At 45.9% G+C, this 24,578-nt stretch overlaps 4 non-coding genes and 2 pseudogenes across 4 annotated transcripts; all 6 read right to left on the minus strand.

Moving 5' to 3' along the window:
• Positions 1-2,928: 2,928 nt before the first annotated feature.
• On the minus strand, positions 2,929-6,527 carry LOC149063360 (large subunit ribosomal RNA; annotated as a pseudogene).
• A 145-nt stretch (positions 6,528-6,672) lies between these two features.
• On the minus strand, positions 6,673-6,827 carry LOC149063361 (5.8S ribosomal RNA). Its single transcript, XR_016196118.1, has one exon. It is a non-coding gene; the product is annotated as a 5.8S ribosomal RNA (ribosomal RNA).
• Positions 6,828-7,117: 290 nt separating this feature from the next.
• Positions 7,118-8,942, minus strand: LOC149063362 (small subunit ribosomal RNA). Its single transcript, XR_016196121.1, has one exon. It is a non-coding gene; the product is annotated as a small subunit ribosomal RNA (ribosomal RNA).
• Positions 8,943-16,220: 7,278 nt separating this feature from the next.
• Positions 16,221-19,820, minus strand: LOC149063363 (large subunit ribosomal RNA; annotated as a pseudogene).
• Positions 19,821-19,965: 145 nt separating this feature from the next.
• On the minus strand, positions 19,966-20,120 carry LOC149063364 (5.8S ribosomal RNA). Its single transcript, XR_016196119.1, has one exon. It is a non-coding gene; the product is annotated as a 5.8S ribosomal RNA (ribosomal RNA).
• Positions 20,121-20,410: 290 nt separating this feature from the next.
• Positions 20,411-22,235, minus strand: LOC149063365 (small subunit ribosomal RNA). The gene has a single exon (XR_016196117.1). It is a non-coding gene; the product is annotated as a small subunit ribosomal RNA (ribosomal RNA).
• Between the last annotated feature and the right edge of the window lie 2,343 nt (positions 22,236-24,578).

Consider the following 24,578-nt stretch of genomic DNA (forward strand, 5'->3'; position numbering starts at 1 on the left):
AATAAACCATAAAATTATATTTTATATGTTCTACACTCTTATGTTGAAAAATTCAAAATTGCAAATTATAATATTTTGTTTTAATTATTGTAATAAATTAATGTTTAAAAATAAAACATTGTAATATGCCAAAAAGTAATTTTTTCATCATTGTACACCTATTGTGTTCAAAACATTATCAAAAGGCATTCATTTAGGTTTTTGATGGTTTTCGACATTTTTTGACGCTTGTCAAAAACCCAACCCTGGTACAAATATGCATATTCAAGCAGAAATTAATTTTTTTTGTCAAGATCCACGTTAACTATATAGTAATATGCACTCCAAGTCATCTATAGATAAAAATATCTAACCTAGTATTTAGCTTTAGAAAATCATTGCACAAAATAAAATAAAAAAAACGAATACCTATTTGACAAAAACTCAAAATTTAAAAATTTAATATCGTTTCCCATTGGTTGGAATACCCAAATTTCAGGATTTTGTGTTTCATTTTTAGTGCATAAAAATTCTAGTCCTAAACTTTACACTGTAAACATTCACTGTGCTTGTACATAATTTTCAAAAAGTTTGCTAAGATTATCAGTCAATGTGAATATTTATGGCATTTGGTGGGAGTTTGACCCTTTAATAAATGGACGTAGATGGCCCAGGTTGGGGAACATTTTTGAGCCTTTCATGAATATCGGGAAAGAATAATAATACAGAACTCTTGTTAGAGGCGGGAACTGAAAAAAAGCACCTGAAGCATAATTAGAATAGCAGAGAAAAAAATTTAATTTTTATCAACATTTATAAAATATGCCTTAGAATTTAGAAAATGTACTCTATCACGTAAAAATAACGAAATATGCAAATAAAAAAAAAATGCCAGGGCACAGAAATTCGAGCCCTAGTGATGACGAACAAGGCTTAACAAATCCCAGGCACCATAGCGAGTATAAAATCTGTATTGGCGGCTAAAATTCTCTTTGTGATTGGTGTTGGAATTTATTTTCTGATTTCACAGCAGTATGTCTTTTAACATAGGAAAATGATAAAAGTCCTGAAAAAAAAAAACATTTAGAACAGTTTCTCTGGAAATTAAGATCATCCTTGGACCCTAAAACTTTTTTCGATTTGTCAAGCCCTGTATTTCGGCCACCAGGAATTTTTCACATGTCACCAAACAAGGCTAGGATTTGATAAGCAAGGTGAACGGCAACTCGGTGCTTTAATTTGTAATGTCAAGTTTTCTAATCAGGGATTTCACTGTTTTTTTCTGTATTTTTATTTTGCAAACATTTCTTTTGAATTTTTGTATTTCTACCAACCATGCGTTCCGCTTCGAATTAGATCAAAAAATGTCAGTTGTGCTGTTTTTCAGTGAAAAAATTTGTATACTTCCACAACTTTTTTTAATGGCATGATCGAACACAGGCGGAGATAGACGTGAAAGTCTGGGGGCATGATATCAATTCATATATTCGAATGTACATTAGTCAGTGGGTTCCACCTTCGATGCTGGGGGCTCTCCGCCCATGCGATCGAACGTCACCAATGTTTACCTCCCTTATGGAATAATGGCCAATTTAAAAAAACAATAAGACAAAAGCCTTATTTCAAATACATCGAGATACAGCATGAAAATTCAAAAAAATTACCAGTCCACTATAAGAAAATGAAAAATACCTGCCACATGTACAGGGATGTGGAAATCAGCGGAAGAAAACGCTGTCAGAAAAAAAGTACAAATGTGGAACGAGAAAGTGAATTAACATTCCACAAAATGTACCCCTCTGGCAGGCAGTAACTTGAAATTAAATCGAGGTTTATCCGTATCACGGGATGCTTAGACAAATCTAACGGACACCAGATAGTAATAGTTGCGTGCACACACCCTATAAGCATCTTTTTCCGACGAATCGAATTGAAAAAAAAAAATTAAAACAGAGAGCAGAAAATATAATCAACTTCTTTGTTCCAGAAGATTGACAAACGCGCCACAACGATCACGTAAAGACGTTGCCATTCACAAAAAAATAAATATAAAAAATTCAGGAACACGCGCGTCTCCGCGACCAGCAGTACGCAAGTTGATCAATCAGAGAGGATCTTATTCGAACGTCAAAACTGTTCTTCAGACACAAAGTCTCTTTTGATTGGACAATGTGGTGGTGGAAGTAGTCATTTATATGGGCAAAATAGGGGAAGAAACTGAATCTGCTTGGCCTTTTCTTTCCTTCACAGAGGGAAAAAATTAAATGTCAAACATTTCTCTCTTCAAAGGGGAAAAAAATGGCACAAAAATGTTTGTACTGAAATCGCCCGTTGTCGCCAAAAATGACACTAAAAGTGAGCGAAATCGCCAACCTTACCTAAAATCACCGATAAATTGCCAATTACGGAAAATGAAGCACCATTACACAAATAGCGGTGGATTGAACTCTTCAAAAAGGAAAAATGTATGACCATATTCCCTCGAAGAAAATACGGGACATCGCCAATTTTCGCCAACTGCCAGGAAATTCGCCAAATATTACAACAGAAAAGTCGCCAATTACTGCCGAAAAATTGCTAATGGCGGAAAATGAAGCACCACATGACCTGCATACCCGAGGTATGTAAATGAAAATTTTTTAAGTATTTTTTGTATTTAATGAGAATTTTAAATAAAATTTCAAAATCGATAAGGGAGGCAATCGATATGTATTAGTGACGTATTCCATCGGGGACGTGGAGTGAACGATTAATCGATTATGAATCCGATGTAATCGATGGTTGTTCTGCAAGGTATCGATTACTGATGGTTCATATCGATTTCAAGAATTTGACAGGCGGAGAGTCCAAATCATTGGCGCGAGGTAAAAAAAATAATTCGAAGTGTGAGAGGACCACGGTAACCTCCTCCGTTTCATAACAAAAAAAATTAACGCCGGTATAGCACCGACGAATCTTCCGATCCGAAAGACGTGTCTCAATAGATCGCGGTGTGATGGCCGCTCTACTAAGAACGACAGTCCGATCGTACCTCGGTCGTCTGCCAACGATTCTGCGCCCGCACGTCACACCTTCGAGGTTCCGATACGAGGTAGCGGGAGTCGCACGGTCTAAGCGACTCCGGCAAAGCTGCCTCCGTTCCTGCGGCTTCGTCACCGAAACGGGTTCGGTTATCGCTGCCTTCCGACGGAAACGGTCGCACAAAGGTATCGTTGCAGTGACTAGGCGGGATTCCGGCTTAGAGGCGTTCAGCCGTGATCCCGCGGACGGTAGCTTCGCGCCACTGGCCGCTCGACCAAGCGCACGTACCAAATGTCCGAACCTGCGGTTCCTCTCGTACTGAGCAGGATTACTATCGCAACGACTACTACTATCAGTAGGATAAATCTAACCTGTCTCACGACGGTCTAAACCCAGCTCACATTCCCTGATTAGTGGGTGAACAATCCAACGCTTGGAGTATTCTGCTACTCCATGATAGGAAGAGCCGACATCGAAGGGTCAAAAAGCGACGTCGCTATGAACGCTTGGCCGCCACAAGTCAGTTATCCCTCAAGTAACTTTTCTGACACCTCTCGCTTAAAACTCATAAACTTCCGAGAGGATCGATAAGCCCGGCTTTCGCCGTCCGTGCTCGTACTGAAAGTCCGGATCAAGCGAGCTTTTGCCCTTTTGCTCCTCGCGAGGTTTCCGTCCTCGTTGAGCTCGCCTTAGGACACCTGCGTTACGGTTTAACAGATGTACCGCCTCAGTCGAGCTCCCCGCCTGACACTGTCCTCGGAGCGGATCTCGAAGCGAATCTCGCGGCGATTAGCTCCACGAAGAGCGGCCTAAGCCACCTTCCGCTTCACCGAGTCAGTGGAGGAACGATGGGAGCGGTGGTATTTCAGAACCGGCTGCGAGAACCTCCCACCTATGCTACACCTCCCAGGTCCCTCCACAGAGTCAGACTAGAGCCAAGCTTTAAAGGGTCTTCTTTCCCCGCTGATTTTTCCAAGCCCGTTCCCTTGGCTGTGGTTTCGCCGGGCGGCAGGTAGGGACAGTTGGGAGTCTCGTTAATCCATTCATGCGCGTCACTAATTAGATGACGAGGCATTTGGCTACCTTAAAAGAGTCATAGTTACTCCTGCCGTTTAGTGGCGCTTGGATGAATTTCTTCACTTTGACATTCACACCACTGGGCAGAAATCACATTGCGTCAACACCGCTCACCAGCCGTCGCAATGCTATGTTTTAATTAAACAGTCGGACTCCCCCGGTCCGTGCCAGTTCTGAGTCGGCCGTTTCTCGCCCGTCGAGACCCGTGGGCGTTCTCTCGGAGCACCCCGAGCAGCTGCAACGTTCCACGAGACGGCGTCGACGCTGTTCCGGGCTCGACGCCCGAAACCGGTGCGACGCCGAAACCCGCTTCCCGCAGCAGCCCGACGGACCCGACCCTCAGAGCCAATCCTTCTCCCGAAGTTACGGATCCAATTTGCCGACTTCCCTTACCTGCATTGTCCCGTCGACGAGAGGCTGTTCACCTCGGAGACCTGCTGCGGATATGGGTACGGCCCGGTGCGAAAATCACAACTCCTCCCTCGGATTTTCAAGGGTCGACGGGAGCGCACCGGACGTCGCAAGAGACGCGACGCTTCTCGGGCACTTCGACCCTATCTCCGGACGACCCGATTCCAGGGACTCGAACCCTTGCGAAGAAAAGACAACTCTTCCCGGGACTCCCGTCGACGTATCCGAGCTCGGTTGCGTCGCCGCGTTAGGGACGCGAGGTCCCGATCTCCGCATCCGGGTAGGGGAATCTTAACCCCTTTCCCTTTCGGTCAGGCCGGGAGAGATTCCCGGCATCGGAACGGATTTCTCCTATCCCTCAGGACCGACTCACCCGCGTCCGAATGCCGTTCGCGCGGAACCCTTCTCCACTTCGGTCCTCGAGGTTCTCACTCGAGTATTTGCTACTACCACCAAGATCTGCGCCGGCGGAGGCTCCGGGGGTGCTCGCGCCACTCCCCTTCGACGCCCCCCGCCGCGACCCTCCTACTCGCCGCGACATAAACTCTGTCTGCCGCGGCGGTCTGGCGTGGGCTCCGACGCTTAAGCACCTTCCATTTTCAGGGCCTATCGCTTCGGCGGGTGAGTTGTTACACACTCCTTAGAGGATTCCGACTTCCATGGCCACCTACCCGATGTTTTAAGCGATAAACACCTTTCAATCTCATGAGCGTCGCATCGGGTGCCTTAGCCAGACGTCCGGTTCATCCCGCTGCGCCAGTTCTGCTTACCAAAAGTGGCCCACTGGGCACTCTCATCCGTGACCGGGCTTCGAGTCCGAAAGCCCGGCGTCTCGCCCATTTAAAGTTTGAGAATAGGTCGAGGACGTTTCGACCCCGAGGCCTCTAATCATTCGCTTTACCGGACGCGACTGCTCGAGCGCCAGCTATCCTGCGGGAAACTTCGGAGGGAACCAGCTACTAGACGGTTCGATTAGTCTTTCGCCCCTATACCCGGGTTCGACGATCGAATTGCACGTCAGAACCGCTGCGGACCTCCACCGGAGTTTCCCCCGGCTTCATCCTACCCGGGAATAGTTCACCGTCTTTCGGGTCCCAACGTGTACGCTCACGCTCCGATCGCCTATACAGGCGTCGGGCCGTCGGTGCGCCACACTGCGAGCAGTGCGGATCCCGACCGATCGCTTTCGTTCTGCCCGTGGGCTTGTTCGAGTCCCACTGACTCGCGCACATGTTAGACTCCTTGGTCCGTGTTTCAAGACGGGTCGGGTGGGTGACCGATGTCGCCAGCCGCGTACGCTCACCGCGGGAAATCCCGCTCGCAGAGGCGAGAGCACGGCAAATCTCCCAAAGAGGAAGACGTCATCCTCGGTCGGGGATCACGCCACGAACGAGCCGGCTAGACACAGCGGGGAGACTCCACTGCCACCTGCCGTAGCCCGCTCTTCAGGCTGACCACGCCCAACCGGCTGCGACGTCCATACCGGATGGAATGCACCGGAAGACTCGAGCGCCACGAAAGCGGAGGGGTCCTTTACGGAACCCGCCTCGCCAACGGGCTCGCGCCTCTCCGACCGAACCATCGGGCGAGGACCGTTCGAGGGCCCACCCGTTTGCCTCCGAGCAGTTTCACGCACTCTTGAACTCTCTCTTCAAAGTCCTTTTCAACTTTCCCTCACGGTACTTGTTCGCTATCGGTCTCGCGGCCGTATTTAGTCTTAGATGGAGTCTACCACCCTCTTGGGGCTGCACTCCCAAGCAACCCGACTCTGGGGAGGCAGCTTCACGAGCACGAGGCGGCAACCACGGGCCTGACACCCTCCCTGGAAAACAGCCCCAGTCAAGGGGACTTGCTGCACGCTCGGAACTCGCGAACGCTCCCTCCCTAACGCCACATTCCCGACGCCGCAGCGACGTGGGGTTCGGCGATGGACGCTTCCCTGTTCGCTCGCCGTTACTAAGGGAATCCCAGTTGGTTTCTCTTCCTCCGCTTATTGATATGCTTAAATTCAGCGGGTGATCTCGTCCGATCCGAGGTCGACAGCCTTTCCGTCGGCAGCAGGGCACTCTTCCTTCCGTGTGGCGGAGAGTCGCCCTACCGCGAAACGTCCGTTCCGCGACTTGAACCGACGCAGCGACAGCGAAGCGGTCGAGACGGAGAAAAATCCCGTGGGCAAGCTTCATCCGACCCTCGGACGGGCGAGGCCCCTGGCTGCAGCCAGAGACCGCAATGCGCGTTCGAAGTATCAATGCTCGACGTGTCCCGCAATTCACACTAAATATCGCAACTGGCTGCGTTCTTCATCGATCCGCGAGCCGAGTGATCCACTGCTCGGAGTAGTTGCGCACTTTCCTCGTGCCGTCCCCGCGAACAGCCTTGCTGCGGGCGTTCTGCCTGGGACTTTAGCCTCGCGACTTGGAAATTTGACGCCATCTCTTCTGTTTGCCCCGCCGCTTCCTCTGCCTGGTGTCGCATCTACAACGCCAAGGAGCGATGGCGTCCAACTCCGTCAGCAGAAGAGGGATCGGGACGCTGGTCAGCGTTCGCGTGATCTTCGTTCTACCTCCGGCCTCTCGCGAGAAAGGCCGAGCCTCGCATCGGATTCCCGTCAAGCTGGGAATCGATTCCGTAATGATCCTACCGCAGGTTCACCTACGGTAACTTTGTTACGACTTTTACTTCCTCTAAACGAACAAGTTCGGTCGTCTTTCCGGCAGTTCCCTCCGGACGGACGCCCAGCGAGAACGCCAGTCCAAAGACCTCACTAATTCGTTCAATCGGTAGTAGCGACGGGCGGTGTGTACAAAGGGCAGGGACCTAGTCGCCGCGGACTGATGATCCGCGACTACTAGGAATTCCTCGTTCGAGGGGAACAGTTACAATCCCCTATCCCCGTCACGAAGGAAGTTCAGCGGGTTACCCAGTCCCGTCGGACGAGGAGAACACACGCTGTTTCCTTCAGTGTAGCTCGCGTGCGGCCCCGAACATCTAAGGGCATCACAGACCTGTTGTTGCTCCGTTTCGTGCGGCTAGTCGCCGCTCGTCCCTCTAAGAAGGAGCACCCTCGAGGCTACGAGGCTGCTCTAACTAGTAGGTCGGAGTCTCGCTCGTTAACGGAATTAACCAGACAAATCGCTCCACCAACTACAAACGGCCATGCACCACTTTTCGCCGAATCCAGAAAGAACCCATCAAACCTGTCAGTCATTCCGGCGTCCTGGCCGGGTAAGTTTCCCCGTGTTGAGTCAAATTAAGCCGCAAGCTCCACTCCTGGTGTGCCCTTCCGTCAATTCCTTTAAGTTTCAGCTTTGCAACCATACTTCCCCCGGAACCCGAAAACTCTGGTTTCCCCGGAAGCTGCCCGCCGAGTCATTTTGTCAACTGCGGCGGATCGCCGGTCGGCATAGTTTACGGTCAGAACTAGGGCGGTATCTGATCGCCTTCGAACCTCTGACTTTCGTTCTTGATCAATGAAAACATCCTTGGCAAATGCTTTCGCGGTAGTTCGTCTCGCGACGGTCCAAGAATTTCACCTCTGTCGCCGCGATACGGATGCCCCCGTCTGTCCCTCTCGATCATTACCTCGCGCTCCTAAGACCAACGAAATAGAACGGAGGTCCTATTCCATTATTCCATGCACCATTATCCAGGCGTCGCAGCCCGCTTCGAGCACTCTAATTTTCTCAAAGTAAACGCGCCGGTCGCTCGGGACGACCGGTCAAGGTCATCGAGAGAAACCGGCCACTTGTTCCGGGCAGGGCGGTGACCGCCGGTAGCGGACCACCCCTCCAGAACGGAAATCCGACTACGAGCTTTTTAACCGCAGCAACTTTAATATACGCTATCGGAGCTGGTGTTACCGCTGCTGCTGGCACCAGACTTGCCATCCAATAGATCCTCGAAGGAGGATTTGAGACCCTCTCATTCCGATTGCGGAATCTCGAAGAGACCCGCATCGTTATTTTTCGTCACTACCTCCCCGTGCCGGGAGTGGGTAATTTGCGCGCCTGCTGCCTTCCTTGGATGTGGTATCCGTTTCTCAGGCTCCCTCTCCGGAATCGAACCCTGATTCCCCGTCACCCGTTACGACCACGGTAGGCACGTGACCTACCGTCGACAGTTGATAAGGCAGACACTTGAAAGATGCGTCGCCGGGACGCGCCCTTGCGATCCGCACAAAGTTATCCAGAGTCGTCACCGAACACCGTTCCCCCGGAGGACAACGGATTGGCCTTGGTCTAATAAAAGCGCTCGTCACCCTCGCGGGATCGGAGCTCCGCTGCATGTATTAGCTCTAGAATTACCACAGTTATCCAAGTAACGTGGCACGATCTAAGGAACCATAACTGATTTAATGAGCCATTCGCGGTTTCGCTTTTATAAAGCCTGTACTTAGACATGCATGGCTTAATCTTTGAGACAAGCATATGACTACTGGCAGGATCAACCAGGTAGCGTCGATTCCGCGATCGATCTGTGGCACCACCGTCAAGGCAGAGACCACGATCTGACAGTGAACGACACGTACGAACACGCACTCGTAAAGAGTCCGATTCTCAGCCTCTCGTTTACCAGAAACGGCTACGAGCGAGAACTGCGAAAACGAGACCGGCACGCACATTCGCAACCCGCTCTCTCCATATCACGCTGTCCAGCTTGCATCAAAAGCAAGACGACTGCCGAGTCAGAAAGGAAAAGGAGCCGTCGCCAAGATCAGCGAGAGCCCCAGTTTTACGAGCAGAAAGACAGAAAAAAAAACTTCATTTCTTCCCTGCTCTGACCGTCACCTCACATACATAGCTTCGAAGTTCGTCTCAACATCCAATTCCATTTCTTATCACTCTCCCATCGCTTCTGAAGGTGTGGAAAGAGGAAAAAAGATGAAAAGAAAAGGTTCACAACAATCACTACAAAAACTATATATACAACCGTGACCCGGTTGTGAAAAAAAGATGTGAAAACGTAATTTTGCACATCTTTACTTTATTAGCAATGTTCTATACTTTTTCTGTATTAAAAACCATTTTCACACAAGAATCAGTTTTATTTCTAGTTCAAAAGTATGGATACGAAACATTGCACGAATGCACGTAGCTGTAATTTTTGTTTTTTTCGCGATTTGCAGCAAATAGCTTAAAATTTCAGGTTACAAAACAAATTTGGATTCAGCATACCCAAAACCATAATGTTTGACACCAAGATCACTATTTTATTCCTTCAAAAGTTATTAGGATCTTATTTCGTTTGTACCTTTATTTCTTCTAGAAAAAAAAAAAAGGGACATTTTTTAAAATTCGGGATGGATAAACATCGAATCGTCAATTTTTTTTAAATTCATTCGTGTTTGCTTCTTCAATTATTTATTGTAATTAATAAATTTTATAGAAATAAAAATAGGTTTAGTTTGAGTAATGTACACTAGATGGCGGGCAAAACACATAAAATGGACACGTTTTGAACTTCCTGAAATTCAACGTTTCTTTTCAGAATTGAACCCAAATAAAAACACACAATATAAATAAGCATCCACGTTAAACTGAAAAATAATTCATAGTCGAACCTCCGTCCCTCCAATCAAGTTGTGAAATATAATAATTATTGAGATAAGAGTAACGCTTATTAATGAGTAATGGGGCAAATGGACGTGATTTTTTCAGTTCAAACATTACCAGGTAGATGGCGACCCCAGTCCAATTCACTCGTACGGAATTTCGTTGGTAGTGTGTGTTTAAATAAAATTTAATAGTTTTAAATTTGAACATTAAAAAATAAAAGCATTCGAAACTTTTCCGATTCCGTGGGCTGTAACGGGAAATGCTTTCATCATACAAACAATATAAGGAAATTAAGTCCACGCTTAATTTTGTTCTACGCAGTGGCGGATTAAAGTCGCTCGAGGCCCCTTAGATTAGAAAAAACTGAAATTTGGGTTTTTCGGGGCCTTTTGGAAGTCGGGGCACCCGCCGTTAAATCCGCCTCTGGTTTTACGTCATTTTATTAACGCCTTCAATGAATATCAGAGCTTAACAAATCTTGATAAAATCTAGGCGCCAACCAAATATTTCAGGAGCCAAGCTCATTTCTTTTGCTGAAACTAGTAATCACAAACAAAAAATTTTAGGCGCCAATATCAATTTTTCAGTCACCATTGGCGCTTGGGATTTGTGAATCCCTGGTAGATATGTTCCTTATAAATCAAATGTGGCACGCTATGGAAGTATTTAGAATGAGCTACACAGAGACGTTCATTTAATTTGAAAAACAAAAAATCAAATGCTCAAGTCACACATTTTTCAGTCACATGAGATTAGCCAAATTGTCATGAATCGCCCATAATAGTACTGCACACACTTAATAAATATTATAAAGGGGCGAGAAAAAAATGTAGAAAATATCTACAAAGCTAAAAAACCTCTGAAATTACTTATCGTTATTACAAAGTTTAAAGAAAATGGACTATGACGTCAGAGAAAAGAAATTATAAAAAAATTTATTTCATTTATAACATAAAAGTTACAAGAATGCATCTAATCCATATAGTAAATTTTTGTTTGCCAACAAGTATCTGTTAATGTGAGGCATCTGATAACGCTGCTAGTGGGAAGCGTTCACTAACAGGGAGTTTATTTCGCTGACAGAGTGCCCACAATAAAAGGTGCAGCTGTATATTATGAGAATTACACCAAAATAGGTATATATTCAGTTATTGTTATTGAGCAGGGCTTGACAAATCCCAGGGACCAGGTTGCTAAAAATCAGTATTGGCACATAAAGCTTACACTGTGGTTGCTGAATTGGAGATTAAGAGTATGACGCAATATATTTTGACTTCATGACAGTGTGTCTGTCCATCACATCCTAGAGATAAAAGGCCTCCGCACTCTGCCTGTGACGTCAGTAAGTAGTCTATTTTCCCTAAGAATATTCAGGGAAAAAAAATTCCCTGCTCATGCTAGTATCAATGTTGTAAGGAAAAGAAATGATCGAGCTCAGAATTGGCGATTTCTATACCCCACATCCAATCACTATGCAGCTTTTGTGAGGCAATCAGGAAGATTCGACGCCAAAATAAGAAGAAACGAATTACGATGCTGTGTGGCAAACTTGCTAGGTAGTCTGAATGACGCTTATGGCAAACACTGCAGAGGCCTTCTATCTCTAGGAGGTGATGGTCTGTCTCCCTACTTGGAAAAGGAGGGGGGGGGGGGACTCCTTTTGGATGAGATTGTGGTAGGTGTGTATATTCGGAACCCTATATCAGCAGCTGAAACTACATAATCCCTTGTTCGTTGTTAGTCCAGCTCTTGGACGATTCATCATGGAAACAATTCCCAGAAGTACATAAGTTTGGCTCGCTAATGTATATACATCTTCAGCTGTTTTGTACTATTATACAACAGGGAATATTATAAAATACATTGCTATTGTAAAATATAAAAATATTACCTGAAATATCTTTTTCGTGACGTGTGGAGCAATAAATTTTGCAATTATGGACCAATTATGCAGGCCTATAAGGAAAAAAAAAGAAAAACTAATTTTTTGGGAGAAAAATATTTTAGTCTATATATGAAATGCATCGCAGTACTACAAACTTTAGTACAAATCTGGGTTGGCAGGTTTTTGGCACATGGCAGTTTTTGACAGTTTAAACTGTCACATCAAAAACCCTCCAAAAACCTTTGTCAAAAACCTCAAACATTGCTTTTCGATATAAAAATTCCCATTGAAAATGCACACGTTAATTGCATGTAATGTTTAAAGTGACTATGTTATACAAAAAATAAATATTTAATATGATTCTAAAATAATTTTCTACTCTCGACAGAATTATTTTGGACAATATATATATGCTTTTTTTCTTATAAAATTTCAATAAAGCATAACATGAACATTGAAGGAAAAACTATGGAACGATTTGACATTCTTTGATTCAAGATTTCCAAAATTATCTATATATATCTGTATATCTCTATATATATCTATACATATCTATAATTTTGGAAAAATATTTCCAAAATTTCAACTGCTTATATATGTTTGCATTGATATAAACCGTCTGCTGTACTCTTTTTACAACAGATAAGTGTTTAAAAAAGTTTATTACATCATGTATGTAATGTTGATTTCTGTCATTATTAAATTATCTAGATAACCACTGATACTTAAAACGATACTCTTGTTGCGCATAACATTGAAATATATCTAGCGATCAAAATACTAAATTGTAGGACTAAAATGTCATTTAATTTGGCAATGCTAGCTTGTATATGTCAAACTTGGTTTATTCTTACTTTTGCTCTATGATATGGTACATTTGCTAGCATTTATAATGCAATGGTTTTCCAATTGAAGCTGTATTCAAACGTGCATAACAAATGCTTTGGTTGAAAATACTCTTTAAAGCTCTGTGAATTTATACACCCTGATCTAAGAAATTTTTAGGTGAAAATAAATGAGTTTAATTAGTGCATTAACAGATGCTGCATGAGAATTTTTATATGGAATAAAATTTTAGGCAGATCAGAAAATTTAAAATATCAAAATATATATTTTTCCTCAGTGATTATAATTCTGAATATAAAACCCTTTAATCTAAATAAAAGTAAATGTTTTGTTATTTAACATATCTATCAAGTTAACAAAAACTATTTGACATCATTGACAGTAAGATTTTGATAGTTTTAATACCAAGTTAGTTTCTGGGGTCAAAAATGTAACTCTGATGCCTTATCATACATATTTTAAATAAGCAGCTCTATTCCACTTAGCAAATTGAACACAGGTAATGAGTAGCTTAGATAAATAAACCATAAAATTATATTTTATATGTTCTACACTCTTATGTTGAAAAATTCAAAATTGCAAATTATAATATTTTGTTTTAATTATTGTAATAAATTAATGTTTAAAAATAAAACATTGTAATATGCCAAAAAGTAATTTTTTCATCATTGTACACCTATTGTGTTCAAAACATTATCAAAAGGCATTCATTTAGGTTTTTGATGGTTTTCGACATTTTTTGACGCTTGTCAAAAACCCAACCCTGGTACAAATATGCATATTCAAGCAGAAATTAATTTTTTTTGTCAAGATCCACGTTAACTATATAGTAATATGCACTCCAAGTCATCTATAGATAAAAATATCTAACCTAGTATTTAGCTTTAGAAAATCATTGCACAAAATAAAATAAAAAAAACGAATACCTATTTGACAAAAACTCAAAATTTAAAAATTTAATATCGTTTCCCATTGGTTGGAATACCCAAATTTCAGGATTTTGTGTTTCATTTTTAGTGCATAAAAATTCTAGTCCTAAACTTTACACTGTAAACATTCACTGTGCTTGTACATAATTTTCAAAAAGTTTGCTAAGATTATCAGTCAATGTGAATATTTATGGCATTTGGTGGGAGTTTGACCCTTTAATAAATGGACGTAGATGGCCCAGGTTGGGGAACATTTTTGAGCCTTTCATGAATATCGGGAAAGAATAATAATACAGAACTCTTGTTAGAGGCGGGAACTGAAAAAAAGCACCTGAAGCATAATTAGAATAGCAGAGAAAAAAATTTAATTTTTATCAACATTTATAAAATATGCCTTAGAATTTAGAAAATGTACTCTATCACGTAAAAATAACGAAATATGCAAATAAAAAAAAAATGCCAGGGCACAGAAATTCGAGCCCTAGTGATGACGAACAAGGCTTAACAAATCCCAGGCACCATAGCGAGTATAAAATCTGTATTGGCGGCTAAAATTCTCTTTGTGATTGGTGTTGGAATTTATTTTCTGATTTCACAGCAGTATGTCTTTTAACATAGGAAAATGATAAAAGTCCTGAAAAAAAAAAACATTTAGAACAGTTTCTCTGGAAATTAAGATCATCCTTGGACCCTAAAACTTTTTTCGATTTGTCAAGCCCTGTATTTCGGCCACCAGGAATTTTTCACATGTCACCAAACAAGGCTAGGATTTGATAAGCAAGGTGAACGGCAACTCGGTGCTTTAATTTGTAATGTCAAGTTTTCTAATCAGGGATTTCACTGTTTTTTTCTGTATTTTTATTTTGCAAACATTTCTTTTGAATTTTTGTATTTCTACCAACCATGCGTTCCGCTTCGAATTAGATCAAAAAATGTCAGTTGTGCTGTTTTTCAGTGAAAAAATTTGTATACTTCCACAACTTTTTTTAATGGCATGATCGAACACAGGCGGAGATAGACGTGAAAGTCTGGGGGCATGATATCAATTCATATATTCGAATGTACATTAGTCAGTGGGTTCCACCTTCGATGCTGGGGGCTCTCCGCCCATGCGATCGAACGTCACCAATGTTTACCTCCCTTATGGAATAATGGCCAATTTAAAAAAACAATAAGACAAAAGCCTTATTTCAAATACATCGAGATACAGCATGAAAATTCAAAAAAATTACCAGTCCACTATAAGAAAATGAAAAATACCTGCCACATGTACAGGGATGTGGAAATCAGCGGAAGAAAACGCTGTCAGAAAAAAAGTACAAATGTGGAACGAGAAAGTGAATTAACATTCCACAAAATGTACCCCTCTGGCAGGCAGTAACTTGAAATTAAATCGAGGTTTATCCGTATCACGGGATGCTTAGACAAATCTAACGGACACCAGATAGTAATAGTTGCGTGCACACACCCTATAAGCATCTTTTTCCGACGAATCGAATTGAAAAAAAAAAATTAAAACAGAGAGCAGAAAATATAATCAACTTCTTTGTTCCAGAAGATTGACAAACGCGCCACAACGATCACGTAAAGACGTTGCCATTCACAAAAAAATAAATATAAAAAATTCAGGAACACGCGCGTCTCCGCGACCAGCAGTACGCAAGTTGATCAATCAGAGAGGATCTTATTCGAACGTCAAAACTGTTCTTCAGACACAAAGTCTCTTTTGATTGGACAATGTGGTGGTGGAAGTAGTCATTTATATGGGCAAAATAGGGGAAGAAACTGAATCTGCTTGGCCTTTTCTTTCCTTCACAGAGGGAAAAAATTAAATGTCAAACATTTCTCTCTTCAAAGGGGAAAAAAATGGCACAAAAATGTTTGTACTGAAATCGCCCGTTGTCGCCAAAAATGACACTAAAAGTGAGCGAAATCGCCAACCTTACCTAAAATCACCGATAAATTGCCAATTACGGAAAATGAAGCACCATTACACAAATAGCGGTGGATTGAACTCTTCAAAAAGGAAAAATGTATGACCATATTCCCTCGAAGAAAATACGGGACATCGCCAATTTTCGCCAACTGCCAGGAAATTCGCCAAATATTACAACAGAAAAGTCGCCAATTACTGCCGAAAAATTGCTAATGGCGGAAAATGAAGCACCACATGACCTGCATACCCGAGGTATGTAAATGAAAATTTTTTAAGTATTTTTTGTATTTAATGAGAATTTTAAATAAAATTTCAAAATCGATAAGGGAGGCAATCGATATGTATTAGTGACGTATTCCATCGGGGACGTGGAGTGAACGATTAATCGATTATGAATCCGATGTAATCGATGGTTGTTCTGCAAGGTATCGATTACTGATGGTTCATATCGATTTCAAGAATTTGACAGGCGGAGAGTCCAAATCATTGGCGCGAGGTAAAAAAAATAATTCGAAGTGTGAGAGGACCACGGTAACCTCCTCCGTTTCATAACAAAAAAAATTAACGCCGGTATAGCACCGACGAATCTTCCGATCCGAAAGACGTGTCTCAATAGATCGCGGTGTGATGGCCGCTCTACTAAGAACGACAGTCCGATCGTACCTCGGTCGTCTGCCAACGATTCTGCGCCCGCACGTCACACCTTCGAGGTTCCGATACGAGGTAGCGGGAGTCGCACGGTCTAAGCGACTCCGGCAAAGCTGCCTCCGTTCCTGCGGCTTCGTCACCGAAACGGGTTCGGTTATCGCTGCCTTCCGACGGAAACGGTCGCACAAAGGTATCGTTGCAGTGACTAGGCGGGATTCCGGCTTAGAGGCGTTCAGCCGTGATCCCGCGGACGGTAGCTTCGCGCCACTGGCCGCTCGACCAAGCGCACGTACCAAATGTCCGAACCTGCGGTTCCTCTCGTACTGAGCAGGATTACTATCGCAACGACTACTACTATCAGTAGGATAAATCTAACCTGTCTCACGACGGTCTAAACCCAGCTCACATTCCCTGATTAGTGGGTGAACAATCCAACGCTTGGAGTATTCTGCTACTCCATGATAGGAAGAGCCGACATCGAAGGGTCAAAAAGCGACGTCGCTATGAACGCTTGGCCGCCACAAGTCAGTTATCCCTCAAGTAACTTTTCTGACACCTCTCGCTTAAAACTCATAAACTTCCGAGAGGATCGATAAGCCCGGCTTTCGCCGTCCGTGCTCGTACTGAAAGTCCGGATCAAGCGAGCTTTTGCCCTTTTGCTCCTCGCGAGGTTTCCGTCCTCGTTGAGCTCGCCTTAGGACACCTGCGTTACGGTTTAACAGATGTACCGCCCCAGTCGAGCTCCCCGCCTGACACTGTCCTCGGAGCGGATCTCGAAGCGAATCTCGCGGCGATTAGCTCCACGAAGAGCGGCCTAAGCCACCTTCCGCTTCACCGAGTCAGTGGAGGAACGATGGGAGCGGTGGTATTTCAGAACCGGCTGCGAGAACCTCCCACCTATGCTACACCTCCCAGGTCCCTCCACAGAGTCAGACTAGAGCCAAGCTTTAAAGGGTCTTCTTTCCCCGCTGATTTTTCCAAGCCCGTTCCCTTGGCTGTGGTTTCGCCGGGCGGCAGGTAGGGACAGTTGGGAGTCTCGTTAATCCATTCATGCGCGTCACTAATTAGATGACGAGGCATTTGGCTACCTTAAAAGAGTCATAGTTACTCCTGCCGTTTAGTGGCGCTTGGATGAATTTCTTCACTTTGACATTCACACCACTGGGCAGAAATCACATTGCGTCAACACCGCTCACCAGCCGTCGCAATGCTATGTTTTAATTAAACAGTCGGACTCCCCCGGTCCGTGCCAGTTCTGAGTCGGCCGTTTCTCGCCCGTCGAGACCCGTGGGCGTTCTCTCGGAGCACCCCGAGCAGCTGCAACGTTCCACGAGACGGCGTCGACGCTGTTCCGGGCTCGACGCCCGAAACCGGTGCGACGCCGAAACCCGCTTCCCGCAGCAGCCCGACGGACCCGACCCTCAGAGCCAATCCTTCTCCCGAAGTTACGGATCCAATTTGCCGACTTCCCTTACCTGCATTGTCCCGTCGACGAGAGGCTGTTCACCTCGGAGACCTGCTGCGGATATGGGTACGGCCCGGTGCGAAAATCACAACTCCTCCCTCGGATTTTCAAGGGTCGACGGGAGCGCACCGGACGTCGCAAGAGACGCGACGCTTCTCGGGCACTTCGACCCTATCTCCGGACGACCCGATTCCAGGGACTCGAACCCTTGCGAAGAAAAGACAACTCTTCCCGGGACTCCCGTCGACGTATCCGAGCTCGGTTGCGTCGCCGCGTTAGGGACGCGAGGTCCCGATCTCCGCATCCGGGTAGGGGAATCTTAACCCCTTTCCCTTTCGGTCAGGCCGGGAGAGATTCCCGGCATCGGAACGGATTTCTCCTATCCCTCAGGACCGACTCACCCGCGTCCGAATGCCGTTCGCGCGGAACCCTTCTCCACTTCGGTCCTCGAGGTTCTCACTCGAGTATTTGCTACTACCACCAAGATCTGCGCCGGCGGAGGCTCCGGGGGTGCTCGCGCCACTCCCCTTCGACGCCCCCCGCCGCGACCCTCCTACTCGCCGCGACATAAACTCTGTCTGCCGCGGCGGTCTGGCGTGGGCTCCGACGCTTAAGCACCTTCCATTTTCAGGGCCTATCGCTTCGGCGGGTGAGTTGTTACACACTCCTTAGAGGATTCCGACTTCCATGGCCACCTACCCGATGTTTTAAGCGATAAACACCTTTCAATCTCATGAGCGTCGCATCGGGTGCCTTAGCCAGACGTCCGGTTCATCCCGCTGCGCCAGTTCTGCTTACCAAAAGTGGCCCACTGGGCACTCTCATCCGTGACCGGGCTTCGAGTCCGAAAGCCCGGCGTCTCGCCCATTTAAAGTTTGAGAATAGGTCGAGGACGTTTCGACCCCGAGGCCTCTAATCATTCGCTTTACCGGACGCGACTGCTCGAGCGCCAGCTATCCTGCGGGAAACTTCGGAGGGAACCAGCTACTAGACGGTTCGATTAGTCTTTCGCCCCTATACCCGGGTTCGACGATCGAATTGCACGTCAGAACCGCTGCGGACCTCCACCGGAGTTTCCCCCGGCTTCATCCTACCCGGGGAATAGTTCACCGTCTTTCGGGTCCCAACGTGTACGCTCACGCTCCGATCGCCTATACAGGCGTCGGGCCGTCGGTGCGCCACACTGCGAGCAGTGCGGATCCCGACCGATCGCTTTCGTTCTGCCCGTGGGCTTGTTCGAGTCCCACTGACTCGCGCACATGTTAGACTCCTTGGTCCGTGTTTCAAGACGGGTCGGGTGGGTGACCGATGTCGCCAGCCGCGTACGCTCACCGCGGGAAATCCCGCTCGCAGAGGCGAGAGCACGGCAAATCTCCCAAAGAGGAAGACGTCATCCTCGGTCGGGGATCACGCCACGAACGAGCCGGCTAGACACAGCGGGGAGACTCCACTGCCACCTGCCGTAGCCCGCTCTTCAGGCTGACCACGCCCAACCGGCTGCGACGTCCATACCGGATGGAATGCACCGGAAGACTCGAGCGCCACGAAAGCGGAGGGGTCCTTTACGGAACCCGCCTCGCCAACGGGCTCGCGCCTCTCCGACCGAACCATCGGGCGAGGACCGTTCGAGGGCCCACCCGTTTGCCTCCGAGCAGTTTCACGCACTCTTGAACTCTCTCTTCAAAGTCCTTTTCAACTTTCCCTCACGGTACTTGTTCGCTATCGGTCTCGCGGCCGTATTTAGTCTTAGATGGAGTCTACCACCCTCTTGGGGCTGCACTCCCAAGCAACCCGACTCTGGGGAGGCAGCTTCACGAGCACGAGGCGGCAACCACGGGCCTGACACCCTCCCTGGAAAACAGCCCCAGTCAAGGGGACTTGCTGCACGCTCGGAACTCGCGAACGCTCCCTCCCTAACGCCACATTCCCGACGCCGCAGCGACGTGGGGTTCGGCGATGGACGCTTCCCTGTTCGCTCGCCGTTACTAAGGGAATCCCAGTTGGTTTCTCTTCCTCCGCTTATTGATATGCTTAAATTCAGCGGGTGATCTCGTCCGATCCGAGGTCGACAGCCTTTCCGTCGGCAGCAGGGCACTCTTCCTTCCGTGTGGCGGAGAGTCGCCCTACCGCGAAACGTCCGTTCCGCGACTTGAACCGACGCAGCGACAGCGAAGCGGTCGAGACGGAGAAAAATCCCGTGGGCAAGCTTCATCCGACCCTCGGACGGGCGAGGCCCCTGGCTGCAGCCAGAGACCGCAATGCGCGTTCGAAGTATCAATGCTCGACGTGTCCCGCAATTCACACTAAATATCGCAACTGGCTGCGTTCTTCATCGATCCGCGAGCCGAGTGATCCACTGCTCGGAGTAGTTGCGCACTTTCCTCGTGCCGTCCCCGCGAACAGCCTTGCTGCGGGCGTTCTGCCTGGGACTTTAGCCTCGCGACTTGGAAATTTGACGCCATCTCTTCTGTTTGCCCCGCCGCTTCCTCTGCCTGGTGTCGCATCTACAACGCCAAGGAGCGATGGCGTCCAACTCCGTCAGCAGAAGAGGGATCGGGACGCTGGTCAGCGTTCGCGTGATCTTCGTTCTACCTCCGGCCTCTCGCGAGAAAGGCCGAGCCTCGCATCGGATTCCCGTCAAGCTGGGAATCGATTCCGTAATGATCCTACCGCAGGTTCACCTACGGTAACTTTGTTACGACTTTTACTTCCTCTAAACGAACAAGTTCGGTCGTCTTTCCGGCAGTTCCCTCCGGACGGACGCCCAGCGAGAACGCCAGTCCAAAGACCTCACTAATTCGTTCAATCGGTAGTAGCGACGGGCGGTGTGTACAAAGGGCAGGGACCTAGTCGCCGCGGACTGATGATCCGCGACTACTAGGAATTCCTCGTTCGAGGGGAACAGTTACAATCCCCTATCCCCGTCACGAAGGAAGTTCAGCGGGTTACCCAGTCCCGTCGGACGAGGAGAACACACGCTGTTTCCTTCAGTGTAGCTCGCGTGCGGCCCCGAACATCTAAGGGCATCACAGACCTGTTGTTGCTCCGTTTCGTGCGGCTAGTCGCCGCTCGTCCCTCTAAGAAGGAGCACCCTCGAGGCTACGAGGCTGCTCTAACTAGTAGGTCGGAGTCTCGCTCGTTAACGGAATTAACCAGACAAATCGCTCCACCAACTACAAACGGCCATGCACCACTTTTCGCCGAATCCAGAAAGAACCCATCAAACCTGTCAGTCATTCCGGCGTCCTGGCCGGGTAAGTTTCCCCGTGTTGAGTCAAATTAAGCCGCAAGCTCCACTCCTGGTGTGCCCTTCCGTCAATTCCTTTAAGTTTCAGCTTTGCAACCATACTTCCCCCGGAACCCGAAAACTCTGGTTTCCCCGGAAGCTGCCCGCCGAGTCATTTTGTCAACTGCGGCGGATCGCCGGTCGGCATAGTTTACGGTCAGAACTAGGGCGGTATCTGATCGCCTTCGAACCTCTGACTTTCGTTCTTGATCAATGAAAACATCCTTGGCAAATGCTTTCGCGGTAGTTCGTCTCGCGACGGTCCAAGAATTTCACCTCTGTCGCCGCGATACGGATGCCCCCGTCTGTCCCTCTCGATCATTACCTCGCGCTCCTAAGACCAACGAAATAGAACGGAGGTCCTATTCCATTATTCCATGCACCATTATCCAGGCGTCGCAGCCCGCTTCGAGCACTCTAATTTTCTCAAAGTAAACGCGCCGGTCGCTCGGGACGACCGGTCAAGGTCATCGAGAGAAACCGGCCACTTGTTCCGGGCAGGGCGGTGACCGCCGGTAGCGGACCACCCCTCCAGAACGGAAATCCGACTACGAGCTTTTTAACCGCAGCAACTTTAATATACGCTATCGGAGCTGGTGTTACCGCTGCTGCTGGCACCAGACTTGCCATCCAATAGATCCTCGAAGGAGGATTTGAGACCCTCTCATTCCGATTGCGGAATCTCGAAGAGACCCGCATCGTTATTTTTCGTCACTACCTCCCCGTGCCGGGAGTGGGTAATTTGCGCGCCTGCTGCCTTCCTTGGATGTGGTATCCGTTTCTCAGGCTCCCTCTCCGGAATCGAACCCTGATTCCCCGTCACCCGTTACGACCACGGTAGGCACGTGACCTACCGTCGACAGTTGATAAGGCAGACACTTGAAAGATGCGTCGCCGGGACGCGCCCTTGCGATCCGCACAAAGTTATCCAGAGTCGTCACCGAACACCGTTCCCCCGGAGGACAACGGATTGGCCTTGGTCTAATAAAAGCGCTCGTCACCCTCGCGGGATCGGAGCTCCGCTGCATGTATTAGCTCTAGAATTACCACAGTTATCCAAGTAACGTGGCACGATCTAAGGAACCATAACTGATTTAATGAGCCATTCGCGGTTTCGCTTTTATAAAGCCTGTACTTAGACATGCATGGCTTAATCTTTGAGACAAGCATATGACTACTGGCAGGATCAACCAGGTAGCGTCGATTCCGCGATCGATCTGTGGCACCACCGTCAAGGCAGAGACCACGATCTGACAGTGAACGACACGTACGAACACGCACTCGTAAAGAGTCCGATTCTCAGCCTCTCGTTTACCAGAAACGGCTACGAGCGAGAACTGCGAAAACGAGACCGGCACGCACATTCGCAACCCGCTCTCTCCATATCACGCTGTCCAGCTTGCATCAAAAGCAAGACGACTGCCGAGTCAGAAAGGAAAAGGAGCCGTCGCCAAGATCAGCGAGAGCCCCAGTTTTACGAGCAGAAAGACAGAAAAAAAAACTTCATTTCTTCCCTGCTCTGACCGTCACCTCACATACATAGCTTCGAAGTTCGTCTCAACATCCAATTCCATTTCTTATCACTCTCCCATCGCTTCTGAAGGTGTGGAAAGAGGAAAAAAGATGAAAAGAAAAGGTTCACAACAATCACTACAAAAACTATATATACAACCGTGACCCGGTTGTGAAAAAAAGATGTGAAAACGTAATTTTGCACATCTTTACTTTATTAGCAATGTTCTATACTTTTTCTGTATTAAAAACCATTTTCACACAAGAATCAGTTTTATTTCTAGTTCAAAAGTATGGATACGAAACATTGCACGAATGCACGTAGCTGTAATTTTTGTTTTTTTCGCGATTTGCAGCAAATAGCTTAAAATTTCAGGTTACAAAACAAATTTGGATTCAGCATACCCAAAACCATAATGTTTGACACCAAGATCACTATTTTATTCCTTCAAAAGTTATTAGGATCTTATTTCGTTTGTACCTTTATTTCTTCTAGAAAAAAAAAAAAGGGACATTTTTTAAAATTCGGGATGGATAAACATCGAATCGTCAATTTTTTTTAAATTCATTCGTGTTTGCTTCTTCAATTATTTATTGTAATTAATAAATTTTATAGAAATAAAAATAGGTTTAGTTTGAGTAATGTACACTAGATGGCGGGCAAAACACATAAAATGGACACGTTTTGAACTTCCTGAAATTCAACGTTTCTTTTCAGAATTGAACCCAAATAAAAACACACAATATAAATAAGCATCCACGTTAAACTGAAAAATAATTCATAGTCGAACCTCCGTCCCTCCAATCAAGTTGTGAAATATAATAATTATTGAGATAAGAGTAACGCTTATTAATGAGTAATGGGGCAAATGGACGTGATTTTTTCAGTTCAAACATTACCAGGTAGATGGCGACCCCAGTCCAATTCACTCGTACGGAATTTCGTTGGTAGTGTGTGTTTAAATAAAATTTAATAGTTTTAAATTTGAACATTAAAAAATAAAAGCATTCGAAACTTTTCCGATTCCGTGGGCTGTAACGGGAAATGCTTTCATCATACAAACAATATAAGGAAATTAAGTCCACGCTTAATTTTGTTCTACGCAGTGGCGGATTAAAGTCGCTCGAGGCCCCTTAGATTAGAAAAAACTGAAATTTGGGTTTTTCGGGGCCTTTTGGAAGTCGGGGCACCCGCCGTTAAATCCGCCTCTGGTTTTACGTCATTTTATTAACGCCTTCAATGAATATCAGAGCTTAACAAATCTTGATAAAATCTAGGCGCCAACCAAATATTTCAGGAGCCAAGCTCATTTCTTTTGCTGAAACTAGTAATCACAAACAAAAAATTTTAGGCGCCAATATCAATTTTTCAGTCACCATTGGCGCTTGGGATTTGTGAATCCCTGGTAGATATGTTCCTTATAAATCAAATGTGGCACGCTATGGAAGTATTTAGAATGAGCTACACAGAGACGTTCATTTAATTTGAAAAACAAAAAATCAAATGCTCAAGTCACACATTTTTCAGTCACATGAGATTAGCCAAATTGTCATGAATCGCCCATAATAGTACTGCACACACTTAATAAATATTATAAAGGGGCGAGAAAAAAATGTAGAAAATATCTACAAAGCTAAAAAACCTCTGAAATTACTTATCGTTATTACAAAGTTTAAAGAAAATGGACTATGACGTCAGAGAAAAGAAATTATAAAAAAATTTATTTCATTTATAACATAAAAGTTACAAGAATGCATCTAATCCATATAGTAAATTTTTGTTTGCCAACAAGTATCTGTTAATGTGAGGCATCTGATAACGCTGCTAGTGGGAAGCGTTCACTAACAGGGAGTTTATTTCGCTGACAGAGTGCCCACAATAAAAGGTGCAGCTGTATATTATGAGAATTACACCAAAATAGGTATATATTCAGTTATTGTTATTGAGCAGGGCTTGACAAATCCCAGGGACCAGGTTGCTAAAAATCAGTATTGGCACATAAAGCTTACACTGTGGTTGCTGAATTG

This window comes from Pholcus phalangioides, unplaced genomic scaffold (assembly GCF_987345545.1).
Source record: "Pholcus phalangioides strain wild (caught in Gottingen) unplaced genomic scaffold, Ppha-v1.0 ptg000585l_1, whole genome shotgun sequence".
NCBI classification, from domain to species: domain Eukaryota; kingdom Metazoa; phylum Arthropoda; class Arachnida; order Araneae; family Pholcidae; genus Pholcus; species Pholcus phalangioides.